Source organism: Schistocerca piceifrons, chromosome 2 (genome assembly GCF_021461385.2).
Source record: "Schistocerca piceifrons isolate TAMUIC-IGC-003096 chromosome 2, iqSchPice1.1, whole genome shotgun sequence".
Taxonomy (NCBI): Eukaryota; Metazoa; Arthropoda; class Insecta; order Orthoptera; family Acrididae; genus Schistocerca; species Schistocerca piceifrons.
Window position 1 is genome coordinate 652,786,127 of NC_060139.1, and position 22,979 is coordinate 652,809,105.

The 22,979-nt window shown below is 43.5% G+C and overlaps 1 protein-coding gene across 1 annotated transcript in view; it reads right to left on the reverse strand.

Moving 5' to 3' along the window:
• Positions 1-22,979, reverse strand: part of LOC124775701 (kinesin-like protein KIF19) — a 471,390-nt gene that overhangs the window by 134,703 nt on the left and 313,708 nt on the right. The window lies entirely within an intron of this gene.

Here is a 22,979-nt window from a genome sequence, read left to right on the forward strand (position 1 = left end):
AGCAGTATTGGTGGCCATCAAAACACACTGACGGAAAAAAACATGGCAACATCAAAAAATAATTAATGTAGAGTAATGTTATTTCAGGAATACAGCGGTGTAAGTAACATACACTCCTGGAAATGGAAAAAAGAACACATTGACGCCGGTGTGTCAGACCCACCATACTTGCTCCGGACACTGCGAGAGGGCTGTACAAGCAATGATCACACGCACGGCACAGCGGACACACCAGGAACCGCGGTGTTGGCCGTCGAATGGCGCTAGCTGCGCAGCATTTGTGCACCGCCGCCGTCAGTGTCAGCCAGTTTGCCGTGGCATACGGAGCTCCATCGCAGTCTTTAACACTGGTAGCATGCCGCGACAGCGTGGACGTGAACCGTATGTGCAGTTGACGGACTTTGAGCGAGGGCGTATAGTGGGCATGCGGGAGGCCGGGTGGACGTACCGCCGAATTGCTCAACACGTGGGGCGTGAGGTCTCCACAGTACATCGATGTTGTCGCCAGTGGTCGGCGGAAGGTGCACGTGCCCGTCGACCTGGGACCGGACCGCAGCGACGCACGGATGCACGCCAAGACCGTAGGATCCTACGCAGTGCCGTAGGGGACCGCACCGCCACTTCCCAGCAAATTAGGGACACTGTTGCTCCTGGGGTATCGGCGAGGACCATTCGCAACCGTCTCCATGAAGCTGGGCTACGGTCCCGCACACCGTTAGGCCGTCTTCCGCTCACGCCCCAACATCGTGCAGCCCGCCTCCAGTGGTGTCGCGACAGGCGTGAATGGAGGGACGAATGGAGACGTGTCGTCTTCAGCGATGAGAGTCGCTTCTGCCTTGGTGCCAATGATGGTCGTATGCGTGTTTGGCGCCGTGCAGGTGAGCGCCACAATCAGGACTGCATACGACCGAGGCACACAGGGCCAACACCCGGCATCATGGTGTGGGGAGCGATCTCCTACACTGGCCGTACACCACTGGTGATCGTCGAGGGGACACTGAATAGTGCACGGTACATCCAAGCCGTCATCGAACCCATCGTTCTACCATTCCTAGACCGGCAAGGGAACTTGCTGTTCCAACAGGACAATGCACGTCCGCATGTATCCCGTGCCACCCAACGTGCTCTAGAAGGTGTAAGTCAACTACCCTGGCCAGCAAGATCTCCGGATCTGTCCCTCATTGAGCATGTTTGGGACTGGATGAAGCGTCGTCTCACGCGGTCTGCACGTCCAGCACGAACGCTGGTCCAACTGAGGCGCCAGGTGGAAATGGCATGGCAAGCCGTTCCACAGGACTACATCCAGCATCTCTACGATCATCTCCATGGGAGAATAGCAGCCTGCATTGCTGCGAAAGGTGGATATATACTGTACTAGTGCCGACATTGTGCATGCTCTGTTGCCTGTGTCTATGTGCCTGTGGTTCTGTCAGTGTGATCATGTGATGTATCTGACCCCAGGAATGTGTCAATAAAGTTTCCCCTTCCTGGGATAATGAATTCACGGTGTTCTTATTTCAATTTCCAGGAGTGTATTTAAGTGATTAACATTACAAGATCACAAGTTAATGTACGCGCAAGGTGTTGATGTTGTGGTCTTCAGTCCAGAGACTGGTTTGATGCAGCTCTCAATGCTACTCTATCTTGTGCAAGCTTCTTCATCTCCCAGTACCTACTGCAACCTACATCCTTCTGAATCTGTTTAGTGTATTCATCTCTTGGTCTCCCTCTACCGATTTTACCTTCCTCACTGCCCTCCAATACTAAATAGGTGATCCGTTGATGCCTCAGAATATGCCCTACCAACCGATCCCTTCTTCTAGTGAAGTTGTGCCTCAAATTTTTCTTCTCTTAAATTCTATTCAATACCTCCTCATTAGTTATGTGATCTACCCATCTAATCTTCAGCATTCCTCTGTAGCACCACATTTCGAAAGCTTCCATTCTCTGCTTGTCTAAACTATTTATCGTCCATGTTTCACTTCCATACATGGCTACACTCCATACAAATACTTTCAGAAACGACTTCCTGACACTTAAACCTATACTCTATGTTAACAAATTTCTATTCTTCAGAAACGCTTTCCTTGCCATTGCCAGTCTACATTTTATGTCCTCTCTACTTCGACCATCATAAGCGCAAGATAAACCACTGCAAATGTGAAACGCTGGTACATTGATCACCAGTACAAACGCCAGAATATTGAATGCATGCATGCAAACATGCTTGCATTGTGTTGTACAGGCGCCGGCCCGTGTGGCCAAGCGGTTTTAGGCGCTTCTGTCGAACCGCGTAACCGATACGGTCGCAGGTTCGAATCCTTCCTCGGGAATGGATATGTGTGATGTCCTTAGGTTAGTTAGGTTTAAGTAGTTCTGAGTTCTAGGGGGCTGATGACATCAGATGTTAAGTGCCATAGTGCTGAGAGTCATTTGAACCATTTTGTTTTAGAGGTGCGGGATGTCAGTTCGTGGTAAGGTATTCCATGCCTGTTGGTCTTGGTCCGTCAATACGAGGACGTTAATGCTGTTTGCGGGTGACGCTTGAGTTGTCCGATGATGTCCTATATGTGCTCGACGGGAGACAGATCTGGTGATCGAGCAGGCCATGGCAATACGTCGATACCCCGAAGAGCATGTTGGGTTACAACAGCGGTATATGGGCTAGCGTCATCTTGTTGAAATCACCTCCTGGAATGCTGTTCATGGCTGGCAGCATAACAGACCGAATCACCACATTGACCAACAGTCTTGCAGTCAGGGTGCGTGGGATAACCATTAGAGTCCTCCTACTGTCATAGAAATCATACCACAGACAATAACTTCGAGTGTAGATCCAGTATGTTTAGCACGTAGACAGGTTATTTGCTGGCCCTCAACTGGCCGCATTCTAACCCACATGCAGCCATCGCTGGCACCTAGGTAGGATCAGCTTTCATCAGAAAACATAGGAGACCTCCACCCTGTCCTCCAATGAGCTCTCGATTGATACCACTGAAGTCGCTTAGAATGGTGGTTGCGGTCAGTAGAAATCACGCTGCATGGCCTCTGGCTCGGAGCTGTCCTTCGTGTAACCGATTTGTAACAGTTCGGTGTGTCACTGTGGTGCCAACTGCTGTGCTCAAACTGCTGTTGCAGATGCGTACGATGCTCCAGAGCGGCAGTGCCACGTGGCCGTCCGGAGCCCGACCTTCTTGCAACTGTACATTCTCGTGACCAGTTGGCAGCAGCCATGTATAGTGGGTACATTCCTGCCAGGTCTGTCAGCAGTATCGCACAAGGGACATCCGGATTCCCTTAGCCCTATTATACGACCTCGTTCAAACCCGGCGAGGCGTTGATAATGACGTCTTTATCGCCTTAAAAGGCATTCTTGACTAACATCAACTCACCACGTCCAATCTCGAAGGTAGCTAACGCACACGGCGGTTACAACGCGCATTTAAAGCAAACCCGATTCGGATCCTCGTCTGGCGCTGCGAGCACCATTCTTGATGCGAATTGCGCGAAATTTTAACAGACATAATCTTTCAAATGGAGAAACACGCCCACTAACTTTCGTTTTTGTCGGAAGACTCTTTCTTGGTGTTGCGATTTTTTCTCGTCAATGTGTCAATACAAACCGAACGTGTGAGATTAAGTATCGACAGTCTGACGTGTCTCCATTCTGATCCTGATTGACTTTCATAAAGCAGCCGTACGGCGTTAGTCTGTGCTGTTTGCTTTCAATTCGCCTTTCCGCATATCATACCTGAAATTCAATTTTTCACGTAATCCTTTAACACGGAACAAATCTAATAGAACTACGCTAGGGCCATCATTGTATGTACCATTTTAGGGTGGTCAACGGATGTTTCTCTACGACACTGCTTACTTCATTGATTTGAAAATATAGTATTGTTTGGTAAATTACAAAGCACTTTGCAAAAACGATTCCACTTCGCTAAATATGCTATACATTTGCAATGACTAGTAAGAGGTCTTTGGAATGCATGTGCCACCAAATCGTAAAAAAAATGTTTTATGTCAGTTGCATGAACATAGTCTTGGCAGGCAGATATAATTGGTTCACTGGTTCCACAGAATTTTACTAATTGTTTTCTCTGATTTACAGAACTAAACTTCGAGCCTTCGAATACTTGCCTGTCTCCAGAAAGCTCAAAGTTACATCTAGTGTCTCCTCGACTGCGATTGCTGTTCTTATTAACGGATTTTATTTTTCTATTTTATTTCGATAATTTCTCGAACGATGCTGACTCGTCGGAAAATAGCTTATGAAATTTTTCTGGTCTGTGTTCTGATTTGTCAGTGATTGAACATGTGAACGCTTCATTTTTTCCAGTCGTGCTCCGTCCAATTTCCTCTTTTTCGTTGTTTTCTGTTGCTTGCAAACTGTATCTAGTTTAACTGCGGCACACGCTTTCGTTTGAGTGTTCGACATATTAACCTTGTAATACAATGTTGTCAACTGACAATTTTTATCAATATTATTGATGGTGTGTGGTCGTTTCAACATAATGAATTTTTGACAAACTGGTATTGTCAATAAATAGCGTGAGCAAGTCCCTTTACACTTTTTAAAAGAGCCAGGGTTCTGTGTCACTCAGTGGGTTCCGATGGTTCACACTGACTTCTTCATGTGAAAAATTACATAGCTACATTCTACAATACAGTAATAATGGAAGATAAAGATGTAATAGGATATAAAAAAGTGCAAGGTAAAGATGCAGCCTTTTGTCACTACTGCTCTGTCTGCACATCGAAGAAGCAATGACGGAAATTAAAAAAAAAGTTCAAAAGTGAAAGTAAAATTGAGTGTGAAAGTCATAAGATTCGCTGGTGGCATTTCTATCTTCAGTAAAAGGAAATAAAAATTACTGTTTAAAGAGTACAGAATATGGACTGAAAGTAAACGAAAGAGAGACCAAAGTAATGAGGAGTAACAGAAATGAGAATAGCGAGAGACTTAACATCCAACTGGGGATCATGCAGTAGACGAAGTTAAGGAAATCTGCTACCTCGAAAACAATAACAGATCCCAGACGAAGCAAGGAGTACAGGGAAAGAAGGCTTTCCTGGCGAAAATAAGTCTACAAGTCAAACATCGACCTTAACTTCAGTGAGAAATTTCTGGGAATGTAGGTACTGAATCATGGACGTATCCCCACAGAAGAAAATCGCAAAAAGTTAGATCTGGTGACCTGGGAGGCCATAAACAATGAGCAAGCTTCTGTGTTCCACCTCTTTCAGTGCAAAGCTGTGGGATGGTGTTGTTGAAATAACGCCGCACCTCAGTGTGAAAGTGAGGTGGCCTGCTGTCATGCATAAAATTGAAATCACTGGAATCTTCGTGAAGTCGAGGAAACAATTTTTCAGCATATGCAGGTATGACATTGCTGTCACAGTTTCCTCCATAAAAAGAAAAGTCCTTAAACTCTGTGAACAGAAACGGCACATTAACTTCAGTCTCGGTGAGTCTCTTTCATGTTCGGCGACGACGCCTAGATTCTTACAGATTCTTAAATTACTGCGACTTACCTTTCTCGATACTTGAAACGTGGATTCGTTCAAAAAGATGGCTCGTTCGGAAAAAAATGGCCTCTGCCATATCTTGGAGAACTGAAATGTGAAATTCGTACCTTCTGTTATAGTAGCCGAGATGGTACTGCAGTAAGTGAAATTTTCAAGGCTTCATATTAGTATGCAGGCGTCGTTTCAGAACAAGCCACACCGTTGTTTGAGTAAGTCGAAGTTCCTGTCCTGCTCAGCTTGTGGACTTCTGAAGGTTCAATGTGTACGCATCTCGCATACGCTCGACATTTTCATCAGACGTGCGTGATTAGTGCTCTTCCCTTAGCACGTGCAACCAGATTCCAAGAATTTTGTGATTGACCGCAGAATGCACGTTGCACTTTAACAATTGATTGACTTAACACAAATTCCAACAAATAAAATGATTTCTCCCGTGGTGTGGTCGCCATGTAGCTACATGCAAACAACAGCGCAGCTGTGTCAAAACTTCGAGCGTTCCTGTATCCAGTGACATCCGCAATGTGTTTCTATCTTTTATAGTTCGTCTATAGTACAAAACTGAAAACTGTTCTTTCTTTTCGAATCATCCAGTTCAGTTTTTCCCTATCTTCATATGAGAATTGGTTCAGCCTGTGAGAGTATACTCTATCGCAAGTACATCGCTATGTCATTAAGTTTGAGTGAGAGGGACAGACTTGTTTAGTGACCAGTTGAATGCAACAAAAAATCGTGGTCACGCTAAAACAGCGCGAGGTCACTGACGAGTGTTATGCGAAGCACATTTCGCGGAAACCTGTGCGGAAATGTCTCTGCAGGAGTTTAAGACTGGAACTGTTTATGTAAAATTCTCAAAAAAGTCTGCAATTCAGAAATTAGTGGAAAAATGTCGCGAAAATGAGTCTGCAACGAATAAAAACCGTAACTATGAGAAACACCAGGAAACATTGTCCGAGTGAAGGAAAGCCTGAAACAAAGTCCGACTAATTCTCAACGCCGCTTATCTATGTAAGGGGGTATCTTTCAGTCGAAATATTACCAAAATGACGAACCTCTGTGCACATACAAATTTACTGTAATGCATGAGTTTAAGTGTCTAGACGACCTTCGCTTGTCGTGTTTGTTAGTAGTTTCTGAGTGGAGTCAGAACTTTCGGGTTCTCTATTTTGAATTTCTTCAAATGAGGCCTGATTCTGCCTGCCAGGGTGAGTGAATTAACTGAACATGTGCCTTTATGCACCAGAAAATTCGCGTCAGTACTTGTGAGAGCCATTGCATAATCTCAAGATTAGTGTTTGGAGCGCAATGTCTAGTTTTCGCATAATAAAACGATTCTATCGCTAAAGTATTAATGTTAGCCGGTATGTCCAGAATCGTTTTAATCCATATGTCGATCAACTGAGAGAAAATGAACGACTTTACGGATATTTTCAACAAGACAGAGCGTCAACACATTCCGCCTTGACAACCTTGGCACTAGTGCATGAGGCGTTCAGTGAGGAGAGGAAAATCAGCAGAAGCAGTGTAATTTATCGCCACTTTAGTCGCCTGAACTCTCTCCCTGTGATTTTTACCTGTGGGGAAAATAGAAGAGTCAGGTGTATTCAAGTAATCCTCGCAAAATTCAGGAGCTACAGCAGAACAGCGAAAATAAAATTCTGCTGTCCCTTAGGCAGACCTGCTACGCGTGTCTCATAGTTTGACAAATCGAGCACAGTGCTGCATCTTCGTCATTTTCAGCATCTTCTCTGATGTTCACTAACAAAAGTATATCTCGCTTCAGTCTTATTGAAAATATTTTCTGGATCAGTTTCTTTTTGTCCACCGGGTAGAAGGAACAGAACAACTGGGTGAAGATGAGATGGGAGGAGAAAATGGCTGAGCACTGATATACCTAATTGGAAACAAGGCCTTTGGAGAAGACAGCGTTCTCTCATAATTACCGAAATTCTTTTGGGAGCCAGCCATGACAAAACTATCCCACATGGCGTGGAAGACACATACGACAGGCGGAATACCATCAGACATGTAATAATCCCAGTTCCAAAGAATGCAGGTGCTGACAAGTTTGAATATTATTGAACCAACAGTTTAATAAATCGTAGTTGCAAAATATTGACACGAATTACTTACAGAAGACTAGAAAAAAAATGGTAGAAGCCAACCTCGGGGAAGATGAATTTGGGTCCCTGAAAATCATAGAAACACGTGAGGCAGTACTGACCGTGCTACTTATCCTACAAGATAGGTTGTTGAAAGGCAAACCTACGTTTACAGGATTTGTAGATTTACAGAAAGCTTTTCACAATGTTATCTGGAACACACTCCGAAATTTTGTAGGTGTCAGGGATAAAATACAGTGAATGATAGGTTATATGGAGCTTATACAGATACCAGAGAGTAGTTATAGGGGCCCAAAGAACTGAAAGAGAAGCCGTACTGTAGAAGGGAGTGAGTTAAGATTGCACACTATCCTCGATATTATTCAGTCTGTGCACTGAATGGCTCTGAGCACTATGGGACTTAACATCTGTGGTCATCAGTCCCCTAGAACTTATAACTACTTAAACCTAACTAACCTAAGGACATCACACACATCCATGCCCGAGGCAGGATTCGAACCTGCGACCGTAGCAGTCCCCCGCTTCCGGACTGAGCGCCTAGAACCGCTAGACCACCGCGGCCGGCAGTCTGTGCACTGAGAAAGCAGTAAAGGAATCCAAAGAAAAATTTGAAGAAGGTATTAAAGTTCAAGGAGTAGATATAAGAAGTTTAAGATTTGCCGATTACATTGTAATTCTGTCAGAGAAAGTTAAGAATCTGGAACAGCAATTGAATGTAATGGGTAGCGTCTAGAAAGAGGGGTTATAAGAAAAGCGTGAACAAAAGTAAAACAGTGGTAATGGAATGTGAAACGTGGGCAATAAGCAATAAATAGAATAGAGGGTTATCGGGTGAGGTGCTACAGAAGAACGTTGAAAATTAGATGATTAGATTGAACAACTAATGATAACGTACTGGATCGAATTGGTGAAAAAAGAATTTTGTGGCAAAACGTGACTAAAATTAGAGATCGGTTGATATGACACAGCCTGAGGTATCAAAAAATTGGCAATTTGGTAACGGAAGAAAGTGTGGGAAGGAAAACTGCAGAGGGAGACCAAGGGATGAATACAGTAAGCAGGTTGAAATAGATGTAAGTTGTGGTTGTAATCCAGAGATGAAAAGGCTTTAACAATATAGACTGGCGTGGAGAGCTGCATCACATCAATCTTCGAACTGAAGACCACAACAACATCACCATCTTACGTCACCAGTGCATAGAACGTAAGGAGTGATTTTTTTTTTCATGGGAACTGAAAAGCTGCACATTTCACCGGCTTGCTAGCCTAAATACAACAGTGAAGATTGCTTCAATCAATGAGTTTTTTAGCGTGTACTGAAAAGGAAATTCTGCGCATCACATGACTTCATGAGAACATGTGGCCGGCAGTTGTTATCTGCACGTGTCTGGAAGGACATGAAGGTCCTTCCTTGTCTGTGTATGACAGCCTCGACAACACCCGACACCGGAAACTGGCAGCTTTCATTTGGCGATAAACGTTGTCACTGTCAGAGACACATATCAGCAATTCCGAGAACGGAGCGACAGATATGTGTAGTTCCGTACAATGAAACGCTCACTGACAATTATGGCACAACAGTGTTGCTCACTTCTGTTTCCACTTCTAAGCCGTGACAAAGAGCGAGATGACACTATGGGAAGACAATGTGCTCGCACAATCTTGTCCGACCATCCATCTGTGTTTTCCCTAAGTCGCTTAAAGCAAATGCCGCGATGGTTCCTTTGAAATGGACGCGGCTGATTTCCCTCACCTTTCCTTCCCGCATTCAAACTTCTTCGTCGGCGGGCTGGTAAACCGTAGTCTTCCTTCCTTTTTCCAGTCCATAACTGTTTTTTTCTTTTGATACTCTAAACTAAGAATAAATAGAAATTGTAGGTTCAGCTCTAGGAGGCCGCATTTTAACTGAAGTCCACAAAACAGACGGTGAATCTACAATAGCATGTTTATTAACAATAGTACGTTGCATGGCACTACACTGTGAGAAACTGAAAGCGATGTATCAAGGTAGTCAGGTAAATGCAACAATTTTTCACTTCTAAAAAGCGTTTGACTCAGTACAACACCTATGCTTATCATCGAAAGCGCGATCGTGTGGGGCGTCAAGCGAAATTCTGCGAATGGATTAAGGATTTCTTGGTAGGGAGGAGCAGCGTGTTATCTTGGATGGAGAGATGTCGAACTTCAGGTGTGGTCCAGGAAAATGTGTTGGGCTCCTTGCTGTTCCTGTTGTATATTAATGACGTTGCAGACAATTTTAAAAGTAACAACAGACTTTTCGCAGATGATACACTTTCTATAATGGCAGTTATCCATAATGAAGTACAGTTTGTTAAAAAAAAAAAACGAAAAAACTACATAAATATTCGGTTAGATCTCGATAAGATTTGAAAGTGGTTCAAACGCTGGCAACTTGCTTTAAATGTTCAGAAAGGTAAAATTCTGCACTTTGCAAAATGGAAAACGTAGTACCCTATGGCTCAACTTTGAACGAGTCACGAATGGAATCTGTCAACTCATATAAATACCTTGGCGTAACAATTTGCAGGGATTTAAAAATAGACTGATCAAATAGGATCAGTCGCAGGTGAAACAAGTAGCAGACTTAGTTTCGTTGCTAGGATAGTAAGTAAATTTAGTTAATTTACAAAGGAGATCCCAAACCCTCTTGCGATGCAGGCTAAAATATTTCTCATATGTGTGGAACCCGCATGAAATACGACAGACAAGGGATATTAAACCTATATAACGAAGGTCAAAACGAACAATAATAGGTTTTACAGCCCATCAGAGATCGTCAAGGAAGTGCTGGAAAAACTGAACTAGAACACGCTTGACCAAAGACGCAAACTAACGCACGAGAGCCTTATTTGAAAGTTTCAAGAACCAGCATTAAGCGAGGAATGCAGGATTATACTACAACCCCCTGCGTATCTTTTCCTTATGGACCGTGAAGACGACGTTAGAGAGTTGCAGAGCGTACGTATGCATTTAAACAATCATTCGTTCCGACTCCGTACTTGAATGTACGGAGAAGAGGTCCTAATTACTCGTAAAATGGGGAGCACACTTTGTCATGGCTTCACAGTGCTTTCCAGAGAATAAACGTAGATATTGATGTAGGACGGTGGTGTTGTCAACATTATAACAGATGCTCAAAGTGAACGCATTATAATAAAACTGTCAAACCATGGATTGCCTCACTTCTTAGAATATCGCGGTCTGCACGTTTCCAGGAACTGTCACACTGCATGTAGTAGTAGTAGTAGTAGTAGTAGTAGTAGTTTGACTCACCCGTGGATCTCTTTTTACAAGGGTATAGGACATATCAAAGTATTTACAAGTTTAGACCAATTTAAAATAAGCTAATTCGTACACACATACACAACAGACTTCTAGTTAGAGACAATCGTTAGATTTACTCCTGGTATACAATACGTTTTTACAAATAACTTATTACATAATGTAATGCCACACTTCACTCATATCTCACTATCAGTCACTGCACACACTATACATACATTGTTTCATAACACTTCCCTCACTACACACACACACACACACACACACACACACACACACACACACACACACACACACACACACACACACACACACACGCACGCACGCACGCGCGGGCGTGCACTGGTGATCTCTGGGCCATTTTCTGTAACACAGCTTCCCATTTGCTATCCTGAAAAACTGAGTCAGCATCCCTCTATAGTAAACGAGATGTTGAGCGTTTAGGGCATTTAATTTCAGTGTTCGAAGAAGCAATCCAACCAGGTTTACTAATTTTCCTAGCCGTAACTTCGGTGAAGTGTGCTACGGACATACTGGACAAATGTCATACAGTTGGTGCACTACCATGCGTCGGATGTTTGACATAACGACGTACCAAAGGCGCGTTTTCAGATACAAGAGACAGAGTGTTCCGCAGGAGTCTTAGATTCGTTTGTTCCTTGAGGCATAATGGAAGATAATGGAAGAGCTGCTAGTCCGAATAAAAGGTTGCCAGTCGTCTATGAATTGACAGCCACGTAGAAAGTAATGAGATGAGTCTCGTCAGACAGGTATAACACGTACTCAATCAGTCTCGCGCGCCTGCGGCCGCAGCAACTCCCCGCCGTTGTCAATAATTCTTCACTCACACCGACACAATATACACCAACAGCGTTACGCTTCAGCTGAAGTCCTGTGTGGTTGTTCGTCGCATGATGTTATTTTGTTTCGTTTCTTTTCTTATAATTGCAGAAGTTATTTTATTTGTTGTGCGTTATGTTATGATGATAAATTTGGAGACAGCTTCCCAATCACTGTGAAAAAAAACCGTTTGACGTTAATCTGTCGGCTAGGGGATAACTGTACAAGGTCAGCCCAAAGACAAAGTTTACATGTTATGTGTCCTCTTCGGAAAAGAAAAATGTTATGGAAGTCAACGTAACTCCATCAATAACGTAATGAAACAACTAAAGCAGCTCTGAATATGAACAATTGCACTATCATATACACTGAAGCGAGAAAGAAACCGATATAGGCATGTGTATTCAAATACGGAGATATGTAATCAGGCAAAATACGGCGCTGCGTCGGCAAATCCTATACAGTATAAGACAACAAGTATCTGGCGCAGTTATATCTATTACAGCTCCTACAATGGTAGGTTATCAAGCTTTAAGTGAGATGGAACGTGGTGTTATAGTCGGCGCTCGAACGATGGGACACAGCATCTCCGAGGTAGCGATGAAGTTGGGATTTTCCCGTATGATCATTTCACGAGCGTACCGTAAATATCAGAAATCCGTTAAACATCAAAACCTCCGACATCACTGCTGCCGGAAAAAGATCCTGCAAGAACGGGACCAACGACGACTGAAGACAATCGTTCAACGTACAGAAGTGCAACCCTTCCTTAAATTGCTTGAGATTACAGTGCTGGGCTATCAACAAGTGTCAGGGTGCGAAACATTCAACTATATGTGCTTTCGGAGCCGAAGGCCCACTGGTGCATCCTTGATGGCTGCACGACACAAAGCTTTACGTCTCGCCTGGTCCCGTCAACACCGACGTTGGACACTTGATGACTGGAAACATGTTGCCTGGTCGGAAGAGACGCGTTTCAAATTGTATCGAGCGGATGGACGTGCAGATTTCAATGGAGACAACCTCATGAATCCACGGACCCTGCATGTCAACAGAGAACTGTTCAAGCTGGTGTACGCTCTGTAATGGTGTGGAGCGTGTACAGTTGGAACAATAGGGACCCCTGATACGTCTAGATATTACCCTGGCAGCTGACACGTGCGTAAGCTTCCTGTCTGATCACCTGCATCCATTCATGTCCATTGTGCATTCAGACGAACATGGGAAATTCCAGTAAGACAATGCGAGTCCCACTCGTCCAGAATTGCTACAGAGTGTCTCCAGGAACACTCCGGCGGGGCATCGCCGTACCTGCAGTCACTCTATGAAAGTGTGCGGTTGGAACGTAATTTCAAAGTGCCCTTAAAGGTCGCCACAGTGAAGGAAGGAATTATTGCTTTAGTTGATACGTATAGAGGAAAGAGCCGTGCTTATATTCAGAGACTATATCAGTTATTGCAACCAATATCTGCGTTTGAAGTAGACTTTTTCCACGATACAATTTATAACAGACCTTATACTGTGCGACAGCTCTGGCGTGCAGGATACCCATCCCTACGTCCCATTAGCCAACAGTTACGCACGCCAAAAAATGGTTCAAATGGCTCTGGGCACTATGGGACTCAACATCTGAGGTCGTCAGTCCCCTAGAACTTAGAACTATTCAAACCTCACTAATCTACGGACATCACACACATCCATGCCCGAGGCAGGATTCGAACGTGCGGCCGTAGCAGCAACGCGGTTCCAGTCTGAAGCGCCTAGAACCGCTTGCCACAACGGCCAGCTACGCACGCCGCCTATGAAACTTAAAGCAAGTCTTATTCCGTGTTGATGGGTTTGAGCGGTTACTTCTGGTCTGGCGTGAGGACTCATGTATATGATTATCTGATCAAAAGTACCTATCAACTCCTGTTAATGTGAAATCGACCACTAGACGTCACGAAAGGCGGATCTGCCAGTATAAACGGAGGCGGGAGTGTTGTATTGTTAGTAGAGAATCAGTAACAGCAGAATGGGTTGATCAGAAGACCTCAGTGACTTTGAATGTGAACCAGTCATAGGATGTCAACTAAGTAACATATCCATCAGGAACATTTGAACCTTTCTGAAGCTGTCCAAGTTGACTGTTAGCGATGTGATGAGGCTGTGCTGTGGAAAAGCGAAGGAACAAACACAGCTAAAATTGGTCATGCAGGAAAACTTTTTTCTACAGGAGCTTAGAGGCGAATGTCTCTTCTCATTTAACGTTTATATGACTCTTTATTAATAACTTCTTGATGTTGAATACACTTTCCATTTTTTTGTAAGTTATTCATAGCTTTAAATGTACTATATCAATTAGAATTTACACTAAAAAGGAACATCGTGAACACTTTGTGTTTACACACTCGCAGTGGTTCAAATGGTTCTGAGTACTATGGGACTTAACATCTATGGTCATCAGTCCTCTAGAACTTAGAACTACTTAAACCTAACTAACCTAAGGACAGCACACAACACCCAGCCATCACGAGGCAGAGAAAATCCCCGACCCCGCCGGGAATCGAACCCGGGAACCCGGGCGCGGGAAGCGAGAACGCTACCGCACGACCAAGAGATGCGGGCACACACTCGCAGTGTATCACTGTCATATTCACATAGTAAACATGACTTATGGTACCAAATACGTATAAATTATAAGACTTTTGAATGCAGTAGATCAACACAATCAAAATATTTATAAATCAACCACTATGTACCATGTACAAAATCGCTATGGCGCATACTTCTTTAAATCGCTCTGGTGATATAAGTCTTTAATCTTGTTGGAATATCGCACTTCACGGCCTCTCTTCTATATCATGGGACAGAACAGCATGCATGGCAATAAGTTTTCTGGGGAACCAGTTTCATATGTTTCTGATACCCCTTGATCATTCCACGTTTACTGGAGAATACTTTAACATAGGACATCAACAACTTTACTAATTTGAGCCACTGCTCAACAGACAAACATTCTCATTTTTTCGCTTTCATGTATATGTGTAGGGTCACATCCTCACTAGGCGTATGGTATTAGCTCGATCAGGGTGATGGTGTCCGTACAACATCTGAGACCATATGATTCTTACTGTAACTCACTGATAAAATTTACCATGACGCACCTTTGTTTAACCAACTTTAATACGTCCTCTCTACCACTGACTCTTAAATGGCATTGACCGCTAGGAGGTCAGTCCTTGCATTAATTCCTGGCAAAAACTCCGTGCCCAGTAGACAATTGACTCTTAACCCCTTCACCACGAGAAACGTGTAACTAATGGGTCTTTCCTCAAAGTTAACTTCAGTCTGCACTTGATTATCTACCTTCTAGTACCAGCCACCAATAGCAACCAAACAATTCTATAATGATAGAGCAGTTGCTTTCATCATATTAGTAGGTATCATGAGGAAACTGTCAGTAATATCTTTCACAGTCGAACCTCTGTCAAGTATAACGAGGTTCATCATCCCTCTGTTGCTTGTTTTAATTTCCCCATTTTCTCTTCACCTTGTTACTCACTAAGTCCCCAATTTTATCGCCTGTTTTTTATTATTATTTATTCTCCTGCTCTCTGTCAGAAAATCTGTAGGCTGCAGAGCGGCGTCCTAAGCTGCTGCCAGCCCGCCCCCCTTTGGGGGGAATTGAAATTCAATAAAGGAAAAAAAAAAAAATATATAACGAGGGTCTGCATAAACTACAGTCGAGCAAGCTCTTGTGCAGGTTCCCTACACGACTCAGAGTCATCGTACTTTGGTGGAAATAGTGCCCCATTTCTGTCCCGCGGCTATCATTGCGTAGCACGACGGAGTCACATCTAACCTGACATTTCGCTCGTTGTCAAGCCTAGTCATAACTCGTGTGGTGACAGGCGGAAGCCTTCAATCACTGTAGAGAGGGGGGGCGAGGGGGGGGGGTGGAGTAAAAAGACTGAATGAAACCAGTGAAAGAAATCACTTGCGAGTTCAAAAATGCTACATTCGTAGTCCAGCTAGCACAGTGACTGAGCATAGGGAATTGAAAAGAATGAGGCACAATGGTCAAGCAGCTCCTCTAAGCCACACCTTTCTGCAGGCAATATTAAGCGAAGCTTGAAGTGTTGCAAAAAGCGACACCACTGGGCAGTCGACGAGTGGAAGAAAGTGATTTTCACACTATGACCTGTGGCAGAATTTAGATTTGGTGAATGGCTGCAGAAAATGGCCGTTAAGCCTTTTACCTTCCAGGGCCACACTGGAAGAAGACGAGTATTTTTGGGCCTCACATAATACGTATACTTAACACTAACAACAACCGAAAAAAGGGAAGGGACGGTCGAAGGTATACACCTAAAGCATGAGTTATTTAGAATCAATTAATTTATGACTCTTTATTTTAAAATAGGAAGGTGGAATTTAGCTTGACATTTTACGCAGGATGGTCCACTGATCGCAACCGGGCCAAATATCTCACGAAAGAAGGGTCAAACGAAAAAACTACAAATAACGAAACTTGTCTAGCTTAGAGGGGGAAACCAGATGGCGCTATGGTTGGCCCGCTAGATGGCACTGCCATAGATCAAACGGATATCAACTGCGTTTTTAAAAATAGGAATCCCCATTTTTTATTACATATTCCTGTAGTACGTAAAGAAATATGAATGTTTTTCTTGGACCACTTCTTTCGCTTTGTGATAGATGGCGCTGTATTAGTCACAAACATATGGCTCACAATTTTAGACTAACAGTTGGTAACAGGTAGGTTTTTTAAATTAAAATACAGAACGTAAGTACGTTTGAACATTTTATTTCGGTTGTTCCAATGTGATACATGTACCTTTGTGAACTTATCATTTCCGAGATCACATGCTGTTACAACGTGATTACCCGTAAATACCACATTAATGCAATAAATGCTCAAAATGATGTCCGTCAAACTTAATGCATTTGGCAATACGTGTAACGACATTCCTCTCAACAGCGAGTAGTTCGCCTCCCGTAATGTTCGTACATGCATTGACAATGCGCTGACGCATGTTGTGAGGCGTTGTCGGTGGATCACGATAGCAAGTATCCTTCAAATTTCCCCACAGAAAGAAATCCGAGGACGTCAGATCCTGTGAACGTGCGGGCCATGGTATGGTGCTTCCACGACCGATCCACCTGCATTGAAATATGCTATTCAGTACCGCTTCAACCGCACGTGCGCTATGTGCCGGACATCCGTCATGTTGAAAGTACATCGCCATTCTGTCATGCAGTGAAACATCTTGTAGTAACATCGGTACAACATTACGTAGGAAACCAGCATACATTGCACCATTTAGATTGCCATCGATAAAATGGGGGACAATTATACTTCCTCTCATAATGCCTCACCATACATTAGCTCGCCAAGGTCGCTGATGTTCCACTTGTAGCAGCCATCGTGGATTTTCCGTTGCACAGTAGTGCATATTATGCCGGTTTACGTTAGCGCTATTTGTGAATGACGCTTCGTCGCTAAACAGAACGCGTGCAAAAAAACTGTCATCGTCCCGTAATTTCTCTCGTGCCCAGTGGCAGAACTGTACACGACCTTCAAAGTCGTCGCCATGCAATTCCTGGTGCATAGAAATATGGTACGGGTGCAATCGATGTTGATGTAGCATTCTCAACACCGACGTTTTTGTGATTCCCGATTCTCGCGCAATTTGTCTGCTACTGATGTGCGGAGTAGCCGCGACAGCAGCTAAAACACCTACTTGGGCATCATCATTTGTTGCAGGTCGTGGTTGACTTTTCACATGTGGCTGAACACTTCCTGTTTCCTTAAATAACGTAACCATCCGGCGAACGGTCCGGACACTTGGATGATGTCCAGGATATCGAGCAGCACACATAGCACACCCCGTTGGGCATTTTGATCACAATAGCCATACATCAACACGATATCGACCTTTTCCGCGATTGGTAAACGATCCATTTTAACATAGGTAATGTATCACGAAGCAAATACCGTCCGCACTGACGGAATGTTAAGTGATACTACGTACTTATACGTTTGTGACTATTACAGCGCCATCTATCACAAAGTGAAAAAAGTGGTCCAACAAAAACATTCATATTTCTTTACGTACTACACAAATATGTAATAAAAAGTGGGGATCCCTATTTTAAAAAACGCAGCTAACATCCGTTTGACATATGGCACCGCCATCTAGCGGGCCAACCACAGCGCCATCTGGTGTCCCCCTTCAAGCTAGACGAGTTTCGTTCTTTGTAGTACCGGGTGACCAAAAAGTCAGTATAAATTTGAAAACTTAATAAACCACGGAATAATGTACATAGAGAGGTAAAAATTGACACACGTGCTTGGAATGACATGGGGTTTTTGTGGTGTCACCGCCAGACACCACGCTTGCTAGGTGGTAGCCTTTAAATCGGCCGCGGTCCGTTAGTATACGTCGGACCCGCGTGTCGCCACTGTCAGTGATTGCAGACCGAGCGCCGCCACACGGCAGGTCTAGAGAGACTGACTAGCACTCGCCCCAGTTGTACAGCCGACGTAGGTAGCTACAGTTTACTGATCAATACGCTCTCATTTGCCGAGACGATAGTTAGCATAGCCTTCAGCTAAGTCATTGCCTACGACGTAGCAAGGCGCCATAGCTTTGATAATATTGTGAAGCATGTATCATCAAGAGCGATATTCTACAAATGTGGATTAAAGTTATTACAGCAACTGCGTCCATTTTCTAAGTTCTCATTTCCTTTTAACTGTTCCAGACCTCACGCCAATCTGCGTGAGCTTAACGCGTGCCTTTCGGCTTCCTCTCGTTGTGACTTGGCTGTCGTGCTAAGTCACAACAGTTTTATTAGAACCACCCCATATTGCTAGACGCGTGAAGATCTCTTGCGCCCGTCGTTTAGTGATGATCGTGTGCTCAGCCGCCACTTTCGTCATGCTTGGCCTCCCAGGTCCCCAGACCTCAGTCCATGCGATTATTGGCTTTGGGGTTACCCGAAGTCGGAAGTGTATATCGTGATCGACCGACATCTCTAGGGATGCTGAAAGATAGCATCCGATGCCAATGCTTCACCATTACTCCGGACATGCTTTACAGTGCTGTTCACAACATTATTCCTCGACTATGGCTATTGTTGAGGAATGATGGTGGATATATTAAGCATTTCCTGTAAATAACATCATCTTTGTTTTGTCTTACTTTGTCATGCTAATTATTGCTATTCTGATCAGATGAAGCGCCATCTGTCGGACATTTTTTGAACTTTTGTATCTTTTTGGTTCTAATGAAATCCCATGTCATTCCAAGCACGTGTGTGAATTTGTACCTCTGTATCTACATTAGTCGGGGGTTTATTCAGTTTTCAAATTTATACTGACTTTTTGATCACCCGGTATTTTCGTTTGATGTTTATTTCGTGAGATATTTGGCCCAGTCACTGTCAATGGACCACCCTGTATATGGGATTTCATTGATAATTTTATGTTGTTGTTGTTGTTGTGGTCTTCAGTCCTGAGACTGGTTTGATGCAGCTCTCCATGCTAGTCTATCCTGTGCAAGCTTCTTCATCTCCCAGTACCTACTGCAACCTACATCCTTCTGAATCTGCTTAGTGTATTCATCTCTTGGTCTCCCCCTACGATTTTTACCCTCCACGCTGCCCTCCAATACTAAATTGGTGATCCCTTGATGCCTCAGAACATGTCCTACCAACCGATCCCTTCTTCTGGTCAAGTTGTGCCCAAATTTCTCTTCTCTCCAATCCTATTCAATACTTCCTCATTAGTGATCTACCCATCTACTCTTCAGCATTCTTCTGTAGCACCACATTTCGATAGCTTCTATTCTCTTCTTTCCCAAACTATTTACCGTCCATGTTTCACTTCCGTACATGGCTACACTCCATACAAATACTTTCAGAAATGACTTCCTGACACTTAAATTTATACTTGATGCTAAGAAATTTCTCTTCTTCAGAAACGCTTTCCTTGCCATTGCCAGTCTACATTTTATATCCTCTCTACTTCGACCATCATCAGTTATTTTGCTCCGCAAATAGCAAAAGTCGTTTACTACTTTAAGTGTCTCATTTCCTAATCGAATACCCTCAACATCACCCGACTTAATTCGACTACATTCCACTATCCTCGTTTTGCTTTTGTTGATGTTCATCTTATATCCTCCCTTCAAGACACCATCCATTCCGTTCAACTGCTCTTCCAAGTCCTTTGCTGTCTCTGACAGAATTACAATGTCATCGGCGAACCTCAAAGTTTTTATTTCTTCTCCATGGATTTCAAAACCCATTCCGAATTTTTCTTTTGTTTCCTTAACTGCTTGCTAAATATACAGATTGAATAACATCGGGGAGAGGCTACAACCCTGTCTTACTCCCTTCCCAACCACTGCTTCCCTTTCATGTCCCTCGACTCTTATAACTGCCATCTGGTTTCTGTACAAATTGTAAATAGCCTTTCGATCCCTGTATTTTACCCCTGCCACCTTTAGAATTCGAAAGAGAGTATTCCAGTCAACATTGTCGAAAGCTTTCTCTAAGTCTACAAATGCTAGAAACGTAGGTTTTCCTTTCCTTAATCTTTCTTCTAAGATAAGTCGTAAGGTCAGTATTGCCTCACGTGTTCCAGTATTTCTACGGAATACAAACTGATGTTCCCCGAGGTCGGGTTCTACTAGTTTTTCCATTCGTCTGTAAAGAATTCGTGTTAGTATTTTGCAGCTGTGGCTTATTAAACTGATTGTTCGGTAATTTTCACATCTGTCAACACCTGCTTTCTTTGGGATTGGAATTATTATATTCTTCTTGAAGTCTGAGGGTATTTCGCCTGTTTCATACATCTTGCTCACCAGATGGTAGAGTTTTGTCAGGACTGGCTCTCCCAAGGCCGTCAGTAGTTCCAATGGAATGTTGTCTACTCCGGGGGCCTTGTTTCGACTCTGGTCTTTCAGTGCTCTGTCAAACTCTTCGCGCATTGTTGTATGTCCCATTTTATCTTCATCTACATCCTCTTCCATTTGCATAATATTGTCCTCAAGTACATCGCCGTTGTATAGACCAATTTTATGTATATGGAGTTAAAAGTCATAGAATTAACGTGGCATTTGATTTTGAATTTTGGGAAATGATGTATCAATAGCAGGTCCGATGGAAGTGGTTGCATTTCTAAGGGTGATATCAAGGTGTTAATCTGAGATTTCGATTCTACACTGAAGAGCCAAACAAACTGGTACACCTGCCTACTATCGTGTAGTGTGCCCGCAAGCACGCAGAAGAGCCGCAACACGATGTGGCAACAACTCGACTAATGTCTGAGGTAGTGCTGGAGGGAAGTGACACCATGAACCCTGCAGGGCTGTCCATAAATCTCTAGGAGTACGAGGGGTTGGAGATTTCTTCTAAACAGCACGTTGCAAGGCATCCCACATATGATCAGGAATGTCTGGGGAGTTTGGTCGCCAGCGGAAGTGTTTAAACTGAGAAGAGTGTTCCTGCAGCCATTGTGCAGCAATTATGGACGCGTCGGATGTCGCATTGTCCTGCTGGAATTGCCCAAGTCTGTCGGAATGCACAGGATACTGGAGATCAGACAGGATCCTTACGTACTTGTCACCTGTCAGAGTCGTATGTAGATGTATCAGGGGTCCCGTATCATTCCAACTGCACACGCCCCACACACTGCAGAGCCTCCGCCAGCTTGAACAGTTCCCTCGTGTCCTGGAGGGTCCATGGATTCATGAGGTTGTCTCCGTATACGCGTTCACGTCCATCCGCTCGATACAGTTTGAAACGGGACTCGTCCGACCATGCAACAAGTTTCCAGTCATCAACAGTCCGATGTCGGTGTTGACGGGCCCAGGCGAGGCATAAAGTTTTGTGTCGTGCAGTTATCAAGGGTACACGAGTAGGCCTTCGCAAGCTGACACTTGCTGATGGCCCAGCGTTGAAATCTGTAACAATTTGCGGAAGAGCTGCACTTCTGTCACAGTGAACTATTCTATTCAGTTGGTGTTCTTGCAGAATCTTTTTCCAGCGCAGCGATGTCGGATATTTGATGTTTTACGGAATTCCTAATATTCACGGTACACTCGTGAAATGGTCGTACGGGAAAGCCCTCACCTCATCGGTACCTCGGAGATGCTGTGTCGCATCGCTCGTGCGCCGACTATAGCACCAGGTTCAAACTCACTTACATCTTGATTACCCGCCATTGTAGCAGCAGTAAGCGATCTAACAACTGCTCCAGACGTTTGTTGTCTTATATAGGCGTTAGACCGCAGCGCCGTTTTCTGCCTGTTTACATATCTCTTTATTTGAATACGCATGCTTATACCAGTTTCTTTGATGCTTCAGTGTATTTGTATGCTTTACTTAGGAAAAAAAAAACCTGTTCACAAACATATGTCCTTCCAAACGAAGATATATGTAATGCATTACTATGCAGCAAGAGATATTTGTCTATGCTCACGTATGATTTGTGGGAGACCAACAAAGATACATGATCAAATTTTTCACTTGGATGTCAGGCTGCAACTCTGTGTATTCACCAGCAAATCTTCTTGCAATGTATCTACATTGTTTGTATAAGGTGTCGCATTGATACAAAAATATTTTTCGAGAATCTTGAAGTCGATTTTCGAATTCTTGCATCAAATCGACAATTACTGCTGCGTATTTCATCCTGCCTTTAGGATTACGTTCAGCCAACATGTTGAAATGAAAAAAAAGTTTGCAATTACTTGTGCTTGCCTAAATTTCAGTTTCATTTGAAACGCGTCTGTTGTTTGAAACATTATACTGATGAGTATTACCTTGAAGACTCCTGTTGAAGTCGTCTAAATGAGCAGTCAAATCTAACAAAAATCCTAAATCTGCCACCCAGTTGGCATTTTCAAGTTCTGGCACAGATTCCGTGAAAGCCCATTACTGAGACTTTACCAAAAAATGCGATTCTTATTTGTACGAATACATATGATATCAAATCAAACCCGTCATAAGGGTATCACGGTACTGTTATTTAACAAACATTGCCATTAATTGCAATCCACACGAAATTTGTAAATTTTATCGACTTGTAGTGATCGGAACTACGGCGAAGAAGGTTCTTCATCATACTCGTACAGAAATAATACAGAATTTCCTTTTATTTACATAAGTTAA